This window comes from Moschus berezovskii, chromosome 14 (assembly GCF_049115385.1).
Source record: "Moschus berezovskii isolate FMDL1 chromosome 14, NW_MosBer_1.0, whole genome shotgun sequence".
NCBI lineage: Eukaryota > Metazoa > Chordata > Mammalia > Artiodactyla > Moschidae > Moschus > Moschus berezovskii.
The window spans coordinates 66,434,340-66,446,333 of record NC_142473.1 but is presented as its reverse complement, the minus strand read 5'-3'; positions in this window follow the sequence as shown (position 1 = coordinate 66,446,333).

Here is an 11,994-nt window from a genome sequence, read left to right as displayed (position 1 = left end):
GGAAGATCCCCTGGAGAAGGAAATGGTAACCCACTCCAGTATTCTTGCCTGGAGAATCACATGGACAGAGAAGCTTGGTAGACTACAGTCCACGGGGTCAGAAAGAGTCGGACACGACTGAGCGACTGAAAGGAACTGAGCGACTGAAAGGAACGGAACAGTGCTTGTTTACATTTCCCTATTTGTCTCTGAATTGTCTCTTTATGGTTGGTTTGCCTGAGTCAGAATCCACAATCTACACATTATATTTGGTTATTCTGTCTCTTAAATATCTTTTAAGCTATAGCAGTCCCAATACTTCACTACTGCCTTTTTTTTTCTTTTTTTTGCCTTTAGTTTATTAAAAAAACAGATCAGTTGTCTTACAATCTGAATTTATCTGTTTGTTTGTACCAGAATCCACTTTTTAAAACACTTTTTACAGGAATCCTTGCTCATTAGTCTTCCTTCATTTTTTTCATTTTTTAGAGCACTACTGTTCAATGGAAATACAGTAAGCCACAAATGCAAACCACACATGTGATTTAAAATTTCCTAGTAGCCATATTAGAAAAATAAAAAGGAACAGGTGAAATGGATTTTAATAATATATTTATTTACCAGTGTATCCAGAGTATGCTCATTTCAAAATGTAAACAATACAAAAATTATTAATGAGATATTTTGCATTCTGTTTTTCATACTAAGTCTTCAAAGGCTGTTGTGTATTTTACCTATACAACTCATCTCAGTTTGGACTCGCCACTTTTCAAGTGCTCGATAGCCACATCTTACTAGTGACTACTTTATCAATCACAGGTCTAGGGGATAAAGTCCAGCATTCCTCCCCAATATGATCCCAGTTTTCCAGCTTCATCACCTGTTACCTTCATACATGAAGCAATTAATCAATTGAATATTTTCTTGGTACTTCATAATTTTATTCGGATGGGTCTCCTTGCTTATAACACCATACCTCTTTTCTTCCTCCTATCAGTTTTACTCCTTCTTTAAGACCTATCTCTTCCATCACGTCTTTTATGATGGCCCAATCCTTAGAAATTACCTTCTCTCAATTTTCATAGCAGTCCTGGGTGTACTCCTTTTTTGTACTTATCCTATCCTACAGAGTATTGTTATACACTTTAGATGTGTGTTCTGATTTCCTGACTGGATTGTAAACTCTCTGAGGGCAAGAACACCTCTCAGAGAAACTAAGCACCAACTTTTATGCCACATTCTCTGGGGTTCTAAAGATGTATATCTAAAATAGGTTTGTTTCTCACTATTTTTAGAATGTAATATATTTATTTTATGTAAAACCAATATAGCGTAAATATAAACTAGGTTGGCACAATGGTTAAAATCATGAACTCTGGGGTCAGACTCCTAGGTTTGAATCCAGATTCTGCCTCTTACTGGTTATGTGAAAACTTGAAGTTAATCTCTGCACCTTAGTTTCTTCCTCTAAAACGGAGATAATAATAGTATTGCCTTCAGAGGTTTGTTGTGAGGATTAAATGAGATAATGGTGTCTGAAAGTAGTAAGTACTCAGTAAAGAGTAGATATTGTGGTTATTATTAATAATGAATTATTTGTTACTCAGTTTTGATACATCAGAATATTAAGAATTCATAACAGTATTTTAGGAATTTCTAAACAAAACAAATGAAAGCCACAGACTATTGAATAGGAAAAATGAAACCAAACCCAAATGTTTGTTGAACTGTAGTTTGCCAGATACATTAAGAGCACAGGCAGAAACCTCTTAATTCCTGAATCATCAACATCTAGTATAAGTGAAATAGGCAAACATCAAATATTTAATTTCAAGATGATTCATCAAGTGCTGTATCTAGAGTTAGAAGTAGATGCAGAGATAGAGATGCAGATACAGATGCAGCAATCACATTCTTATTCAATTTGTTGCTTCAGCCCTTTGCCCATGCATGAACTTACTCATGTCCACCATACATTAAAAAATTCTTAATCATGAGATCATATTTGTGAATTATGCTTCTTAATTGTGGATATTTGCAAAACATTTAGCATACTTCTATTAATTATTTCTTATCCTAAGATTATATTTACTTGGCTCTTTCTACTGGTTTCATTACCAGCTCTTCTTTCATATCCTTGATCTTATTTACCTCTGAATTTTTAAGATTTTTCCTATCAGTTAACTAAGCTATATTTATTTTTAAGTACTGCAATATTGTGGTTATATATGAAAACTAGATGACCTTCCCTAGGGCTGCTGCTGCTGCTGCTAAGTTGCTTCAGTCGTGTCTACTCTAATGAATTAAAAACAAAAAAAGACACAAGTACATAGTACCTATATAGCCTTCATTCACCTATTCATTTACTCAACAAATATTTATTGTACACGGTTACAAAAAATACAAGACAGAGTTGACTGTAGCTCTATCAAAATCTTTAAGTTTATCTGGGTAGACAGGCAACTGAAATAACTGTGCAAAGTGCTATGCCAGAGGAAATAAAGGTTAACTGTGATAGTTAATAACTTGTGGTTATGCGAATAGAATAAGGCAGATTACTTGAATGATTGAAATCCTTGAATCAAAATGAGGCTAATCCAGGAAGATACATGGAAGTGTTAAATTTTAAATAACGCTCTGACAGAGACTAGAAATGAATGGCTAGAATTAGAGAAACTTCCTCATTTTCTTTTTTGGCCAAATATCATAAAGCTTTAGATAGTATTGAGAATCAGCTGTAGTGAACAATCCTGCTGCTGCTGCTAAGTTGCTTCAGTCAGGTCCTACTCTGTGCGACCCCATAGACGACAGCCTACCAGGCTCCTCTGTCCCTGGGATTCTCCAGGCAAGAATGCTGGAGTGGGTTGCCCTTTCCTTCTCCAATGCATGAAAGTGAAAAGTGAAAGTGAAGTCTCTCAGTCATGTCTGACTCTTCACAACCCCATGGACTGCAACCCACCAGGCCCCTCCGTCCATGGGATTTTTCCAGGCAAGAGTACTGGAGTGGGTTGCCATTGCCTTCTCCAAATGAACAATCCTACCTTACCTTTTAGACATGGTTTTTCATTTTTGTGTTTTTTCCTTTCTCTGGTTGTCTTCTCTTGATCTAGTCTCTCTTCTGTCTTTCAGCAGTAATCATCAGTGAACATTCACTGGGTTTAAGCAAGTCAGTGCACTAAGCAGGGGAGACCAAGGGGTAAATACTTTTCACTGTCACCACACCTATGGCTGTGTTTTTCCCGTGTGTTTAACTTCGGTTGTGTCAGTGTTCTTTTGAGCTGTTTTCAGATTTCTTAAAGATCTTCAGTTATTTGGAATTTTTGTTCTTGTCTTCCAAGCTTCTTCACATCTGATGTTTTAATTGGTCCGTGAACCTATTAAAGACACTGAGTATAATCTATCTTCTGTTTCTCTTTAATAATCATAATAAATACCAACTTATTATTTCTGAATTCACTATTTTTATCCCTTTCTCGTATCTGATGACCACTCTGAAACCTTGTAATGATCTCTTCAAACCATGCAGTGATATGCATTAATATGCTCTAGCATTTTAGTCCTCCATTTTGGTTTCTTAAACCGGAATTTTTTTTTAAGTTTATTTTATTTTTGTCATGTAATTGACTCACAGAAGAAAGGTTAATTTGAATGATCAAGGGGTGTTAATTTGTAGGTTAACATGTGTTAAACAGTTGATATGAAGTCTGTTTAAGTCAATTAGAGTGTATAATGAAGATGTTTCTAGAGTGTTATGGAACCTTTTGAAGTCAACTTGGAATTCACTCCTGTGTGTCAACCATAGCACCTGGCTAAACATGCCATTGCATTTAGGTTCCTAAATTTGGGTATATTCCAATATATATGAATAGGTCTACACACTTAACGAAATTTGACTTTAAGATTCTTATGTTTTGCTATAGAAAATAAATTTGTGATTTAATTCATCATTAGCAAAATGAAAAACATACTATGTAACACTTATCTTTGTTACTCTATTTTTTTCTAAGATAAAATGCAGCTGAACTCAATAACCAACAAAACATTTCTGCGTTTTCTGTTTGTTTTTAAAACTAGATTAGCGTCATTATTGTTGAATTTTTTTAATACTAAGTACCTCATATTGAAAGGGACCATACAAAGACATGTAAAATTTGATATACTCATTTAAAGGAATGATTTGTTTTCCCCTCCAAAATTATTTGAAATAATATTATGAAACATTTTAGTGTTGGTACTATCTTTTAAATTTTCAAAATAGATAATGTTATTATGCAGACTTTAATGTTTATATGCTCAGTTTCAATAGTTGAATATAATTTTGTGTAATGATAGGTATATTTAAGATGAGTGAAGCTTTGCAACTTCAACAATTCAAATCCACAGAGATATGAGGGTAAAAAACAAATTTTAAAATAGATTCTTCCTTTAGCCTCAGAATTACTATAGAACTAGTTTTATTACTTGTGTCAGTTTACTAGCAATAAACACATTTAGCATTTCAACTTCTTTCAACCATTCATTTTAATTATTTAGAGAGTGATGAGAAACAGCTCTTAACATGCTAAAGGGATTTCTGCAATGATGGATTAGATGCCAAAATAATGAAACCACATAGCTTAAAAAATATACTGAAGAATAGATGTTTTCTGATGAATTTCCACCAAAAAATCATATTTTTAAAATATTTTAAGCAACTCATAGTATTCCTTTTTAATCAACTGTAGACATGGCATGAGTATAGTCTTTTGTTGCTCATTAGCAATTTCTTTAATGAGTTTTTTGTGTGATAGATAGTTAAAGTAACAGACAAATGACAGATTGTTTGCCTTTAATGATTTCCCTGTTTCAAGCCCATTACAAAGCAATTAGAAATCTGACAGCATTTTCACTCTGCATTACTGATCATCTAAAGTGATGAGGAATGAGAGGTGATGAATATTAATTGTATATTTTCATATGATTATCATAAATTATTACCTTGTCTGATGTGCTGCAGGTGAAGCGGGAGCATAAGAGAAAGACAGATACATTAATTTGAAAGACTATATGACTTCTTTTAAATCTTTGTCTGTAGTGTAAATTCTGATCTGCAGTGTTAGTATCTATGAATATTAAATTAATTCTCTTCAGTTTATAGCTACATTGGTGGTAACTGAAATAACTTTTCAGTACAAGAAAAGGAAAAATTATTTCATAGTACAATAGACATATATGTATTTAAGTTCAGAATTTTAAGAAACTAATTTAGAAAATCAAATAGTGAATTTTGTTGATATACATACATGCAATATTCAGATATATTATTACAAAAAATATATACTTAGAATTAGATCTTATATTAGTCTGAGTTTAAAGTCAGGTGATCCTGCAAAATAAGTAAGATAAGGAAGAGTAACCAGCTGTAAAAGATTTTTCTAAGTCGTCTGGAACAGTTCTTTTAGTCTTAATCCACTACGTATCCTGTTTCCCCAGTTTCTTGCTTCAGGGAGATGAGGCTAAGCCAGTCATCAAGACTCAAGTGTATTGTTACTTGGTTCTCAGCCTTCAGAGGTAGCAAAATTTGGTCCAGAAACTAGATGATATTCTTTGGTATAGGAAGAATTGATAAGCATAAAGCATTTGACATGTTTAGAAGTGTATTTGGATTGATATACCAAAGTAAGTTATATTTTGATATCTCTGGTCCGTCTAGTCAAGGCTATGGTTTTTCCAGTGGTCATGTATGGATGTGAGAGTTGGACTGTGAAGAAAGCTGATCGCTGAAGAATTGATGCTTTTGAACTGTGGTGCTGGAGAAGACTCTTGAGAGTCCCTTGGACTGCAAGGAGATCCAACCAGTCCATTCTAAAGGAGATCAATCCTGGGTGTTCATTGGAAGCACTGATGCTAAAGCTGAAACTCCAATACTTTGGCCACCTCATGCGACGAGTTGACTCACTGGAAAAGACTCTGATGCTGGGAGGGATTGGGGGCAGGAGGAGAAGGGGATGACAGAATGAGATGCCTGGATGGCATCACTGACTCAATGGACATGAGTTTGAGTGAACTCTGGGAGTTGGTGATGGACAGAGAGGCCTGGCGTGCTGTGATTCATGGGGTCGCAAAGAGTCGGACACGACTGAGCGACTGAACTGAACTGAACTGAATTGTAGGTATTAGCTGATAATCAATATGTACTTAATGAATAGAGCTGAATTACACTAGTAAAGTCATGTCTTGCTTCAGTCCTGTCTTTTGGACCGTTTGCTATGGATTGCTCTGTGGCATATCATCTCTCAGAGAGGCATGCCATCCTGGATCCATATTTATTTATGAGGGTCATAATCCATATGATAATATAAGTCAGTGAAAACTAACTTTTTGCATGAGTCTTAGGAATTATTCTCCTTACTTTATATTCAATTTTATATATATGAAATTAAACCAGAAAATCTTCACAAATGAACTTTTTTGTTCTGGAAAGTTGAGGAAAGTCATCTGAAACTCATTACATGTTTACTCAGGGAAAAGTCAGATATTATGATTATAAAAGCAAATTATCATTAAAAAGCATTGAGACCCTATTGTTTGGTAGCCCAATTTAATATTTTTACTGGCTAAGCTTTTCAACTGTATTATCATTTGTGTCTGATGCCCTCCCAGATTTTATTCTACAGAGCAGGCCCAACTAGTACATTTTATGGAATCACAGTGGTAATTCCCATTGCCCTCAACTCCTTTCCGCTGATATTCTTTATCTCCTCTTAGTCCACATGTTAAGTTGATCCTTTGTATAGCCAAGCCAATTCTCCTCTTTCCACTTCTCACACACCGCCAACCAGCATACTTATTTACTTGGCTTTTGGCCAAAGTCTCCCTTTCTTTCTTTCTTTAGAAGAATTGGTTTATAAATTTTATGTATTTTTACTGTGACACAGAATAGCTAGCTGTATCTGAGTTTATAGGAAACTGGGCTGTCAAACCACAGCATTGCAGGCAAATCAACAGCTGAGGAAACAAATAGTCCTAAACTGTAAATCATAAATAGCTTTATCTTCTCAGTTACCTTGCTCCTTGAAAACCTGGTTCATTTCCCCACACATACACTTGATCTTCTTTATAGACTCCCTTTCTAACCAGATAGCAGCTATTCTTTACACTCTTCAAGTTCCAAGTGTTTTAATTTATATTTAAACACTACTTATGTTGTGATAAATGTTATCATTTAGTCATAGAGGGTCCTTTCAAATCATTCACAAAGCATTGTGACTTTCCCTCTCAAAATTTCTGTCTAAAATGGGTTTATACCTTGTATCAGTACAATAGGCTTCCCAGCTGGCGCTGATGGTAAAAAAACCTGCCTGCCAGTGCAGGAGATGATAAGAGATGTGGGTTCCATCCACAGGGTTGGAAAGATCCCCTGGAGGAGAGCAGGGCAACCAATCCAATATTTTTGCCTAGAGAATCTCATGGCTAGAGAAGGCTGGTGGGCTACAGTCCATAGAGTCGCAAAGAGTAGGACATGACTGAAGCGACTTAGCTGGAGAGGGAAACAGCAACTCACTCCAGTACTCTTGCCTGGAAAATCCCATGGACAGAGGAGCCTGGTGGGCTATAGTCCATAGGGTCACAAAGAGTCAGACACAAACTGAAGCGACTTAGCATGCACACATGCACAAAGTGACTTAGCACGCATGCACACCAGCACAGTATCACTTAACTGAAGCAACAAGTCATTTAATTCCCTAGGGAAATGAAAGGTCAGCAAGTTGGGAAGAGAACTAAGGAAAAAACTTTCTTTTTAATTTCAGAAATTTCAGCGATCTGATAGACCTAAAACATAAATGAGGCCAAGATTCCTGCCTAGTCATTAGAAAAGACATTGATTCAGTCCTGAAATAGGCCCTCAAGAGAGAGGAGATATGTCAACATCTATTGGCTTAGCTTTAAAGACAATATTTGAATTATTTTCTTCCCAAGCCATTTACCCCTGCACTAAATTGGAGAATAGACTAAAAAGGCTTCCAACACTTAAATAGATTACACTGTTTACTTATTACTTGATAATATGACCTGCCAGTCTATCAGAAAATGATATTAGGTTTATCTGGCATATTTGACTTTTCAGATACTGCATTGGTTGTTTTCTAATATCTCATGCCCTTCTGCTGCTGCTGCTGCTGCTAAGTCGCTTCAGTCGTGTCCGACTCTGTTCTACCCCATAGACGGCAGCCCACCAGGCTCCTCCATCCCTGGGATTCTCCAGGCAAGAACATTGGAGTGGGTTGCCATTGCCTTCTCCATCATGCCCTTCTAGGTGTTGCTGCTGCTGCTAAGTCACTTCAGTCGTGTCCGACTCTGTGCAACCCCATAGATGGTAGCCCACCAGGCTCCGCCGTCTCTGGGATTCTCCAGGCAAGAACACTGGAGTGAGCTGCCATTTCCTTCTCCAATGCATGAAAGTGAAAAGTGAAAGTGAAGTTGCTCAGTCGTATCCGACTCTTCACGACCCCATGGATTACAGCCTACCAGGCTCCTCCACCCATGGGATTTTCCAGGCAAGAGTACTGGAGTGGGTTGCCATTGCCTTCTCCCCTTCTAGGTGTTACTAATTGTTTATTATTGCATGTTTCCAGGTTAAACTAAGCTGTCTAATTACCAAAATCATTTCCCCTTGTTTTAAAGATGGATATGTTCTCTCTTTTCCAATCTCTAAGGACATGTTCCCATCACTTTAAGGTGGTGAGAGCAGAAATAGTTAAAAGGATTGAGAGGCAAGAGAAATGAAAAGTTATTATATTCTTTCTTCCCTTTGCAGTAGTTATATCATTCATCTCACCTATTCTATTCCTATAATATTTTAATTCATTCTTTGAATGACTTAGAGTTTAAATTTACTCTCTCCCCAGGAAACAGATTTCTCTTTAATAAGAGTAAATTTTATCATGCATATGTGTGATGAGGAAGTTACTCTTGCAGACGAGTTCATTATAGTCTATTATTTCTTTATCAAGGTGTTAGCACAGGTGAACCTTTGTGTTAACCTCATATTTGGCACCCTGCCTAGAAGGTGATCTTTTAAATTTTGTAAATTTTCCAAGAGAATGTTCCATAATAGTTGTTATTGAAACATATTGGAAGTACAAATTTATGTAATCAGATTTGAAGGATTTGTTTCCCACTGAATTGAGCAGCTTTCCTGTTCTGTTTTGGTTGGTTTATCAAACCTTGCAGTAGATTCCAAACTTCACATGATGGTTTTTAGAACCACTTCTCTCTCTGGCTCTAGAAAATGTATCCTATCCCTCTTAAACTGGGAAGTATAAAATCCAGAACACAAAATCAATATACTTCTGTGTCTTCTATGGTGCCTGTAAACCAGAAATGGTATTTTAATAAAAGGAGAAAACTAAGAAAGGAAAGAACTTCTTAAATTCCAATTTAGCACGTAGGCACAAAGATTTTCAAATCATTTGTTCAAGTAGTAGCTCATGGGTGAGCATTAACTTTTGAGGTTTCTTTGTGATCAACTGGGCTTTCAGTTTTCCATGGTCAAGTGCTCCATTTTTCACATGTGAATAATAAACTTATGCAAAATAAAAGGAAATTTCATGCTTGGGAGGTAAAGAAGTTTATGTAATTTTATCCTTACCTAAAGAACTGACTGTTAAAGATAGAAAAGAAAGGAGTTTTTTTCCTGCCTTCATTTTAGAACATTGACTTACAAACCTGAAGACTTCCCATGTAACGTTCAAAAACATTTTTGAGCCTGCTCCATTCTATGTTATAATCTTTCATTTCTAAAGAATTAGGTGTTTCTCTCTCTAAACGGGGAGCTAAAGCAAAGGTTGAATTCTTTTCCTATAAAATATGCATATTTATGAAAAAAAGTGTATACATTTGAAAAACTGCATGTATTTTTATGCTCCTATTTACTTGTTACTATGGCAACCACCACACTGCCTAGTATTTATGTTGTCTAAGATTCAGAGTGCCTTTTCAAAAAAATAAATATGCCAGAACTGTGTATTGTATTTACTTTGGTGTTTAGAAAAATATTTATTTTAATGCATATTTTTTAAGAAAAATAGCAATAAATAATGTAAACTTCAGCCCAGCTCGAATAGTACCTTTTCCTGTAGTATGTTTTTGAAATCAAAGCAATTACATTTTTCTTTTCGTTGTTATAAAAATCAGAATGAAGAATAGAAATAATGAATTTTCAAAACTTATGAATCAATCTTGAAAGGTACTCTCTTGATTTTTTTCTTATTTTTATAACAATATTTTGATTCACACCAAATTTCTGAAAATATAAAACATGAATACAGACAAAAATACTTAATGCTAGCTATATAAATCAGAAAATGTGAATAGTTGGCACTTCTGATCACAGATGGTTCCTTTATCTATGAATAAAAGATTTATATTTTGTATTTGAAAGGCATGGTTGCTATTATTTTTCTTGCTTTAATTATTTAAATTGTTTTCTGACATGTGTGATACATAAATATAATTTCTTAATGTTAAACATCAGAATGGAGATTATGAAGCATAAAATGAGACATGTTTCATGTCACGTATTACCTGTTAAGAAAAACTGCAATATGACATTTAAGTACAACAGAATAGTGAGCATATTGTCTCTGATACTTGTAAACAGGATGGATCTACAGTTTCACAGTTTATGTTGACAGTATCTTTGTGGGAAATGTAATTATCAAATGAATTATAACATGTCCTAGCATTAAGATTATTAATAGTAATTTTAATTGCCTTTTTCAAGATAATTGGATATGTTATCATAAGTATATGGGAAAGGGGGCATTGGGCTAATTAGATATTTTGAACTCAGTTATCTTTAAAAGATCTGAAAGTTTAACATATATCCTATATTTCAGGAATTTCTTCTTTTAATTAAATGGTTTCCTAAGTAGAATTAAAATAATTTGTAGTTCATAAAATCTCACTGACTATCCCTTGGTATCCCTCCTTGAGTATTGGTATCATAAAAAATTTAAATAATGGTATTTATTTGATATTTATTTGAGGTAGGGATGACTTATAACATTATATTAGTTTTAAGTATATCACATAGTGATTCAAAATTTTTATAGATTATGCTTCATTTAGAGTTATTAGAAAATATTGGTTATGGGTCCTGTGCTGTACAGTATATCCTTGTAGCTTATTTATTTTATACACAGTAGTTTATTCCCTGTCCCTCTTATCCCAAATCCCTTCCATCTCTCCATTGGTAACATTAGTTTGTTGTCTATATCTGTGAGTCTCTTTCTATTTTGTTATATCCATTCATTTGTTTTATATTTTAGATTCGACATACAAGTGGTAACATACAGTATTTGTCTTTCTTTGTCTGACTTATTTCACTACACATAACACTCTCCAGGTCCATCCAGAAAATCTCACTGGTTATTCCGATATTCCTCCTTGGGTAATGATCTGATGAAAACTTTATATAATGGTAATTATTAAATTAAATTTTCACTACCAGTTAGAAAATTATTCTTAAATTGGTAAGACTAAGAAATAATATTTTATTCCAGTAATGAGTGCTGTTAGATTGGCTTTCATATACTATTTCTCTAGTTTTAGAAATTGGTAGAAATTCTAAAAAGCAATTCACCTTGGAGATACACATCAGCAACTTTAAAATTGTTCAACTACTATAATCTGGAAATTTAACTTCCACAACGTCTTAAGGAACTATTCAATTGTATGGTCAAAGATATGAACAAAAATCAGAGCTTTATTTGCAGTAAGAAGTATTTGGAACAACCAACTAAGATATTAAACAAATAATTAAAATATGTTCTCAACAAATATTAATAACATTGGAATATTCTCATTAGGTGAACATAGCTGTATATGAACTGGATTTTCATATAGTCACAGTTTTGTTTAAAGAGAAGTCTATATCTCTGTAAAGTCGTTGACAAAAATCAGAAAACAAATACTGAAAAGTTACAATGATGTCTAACTCCAAGGGGAGGAGATTGTAAGGAATTTTATTTT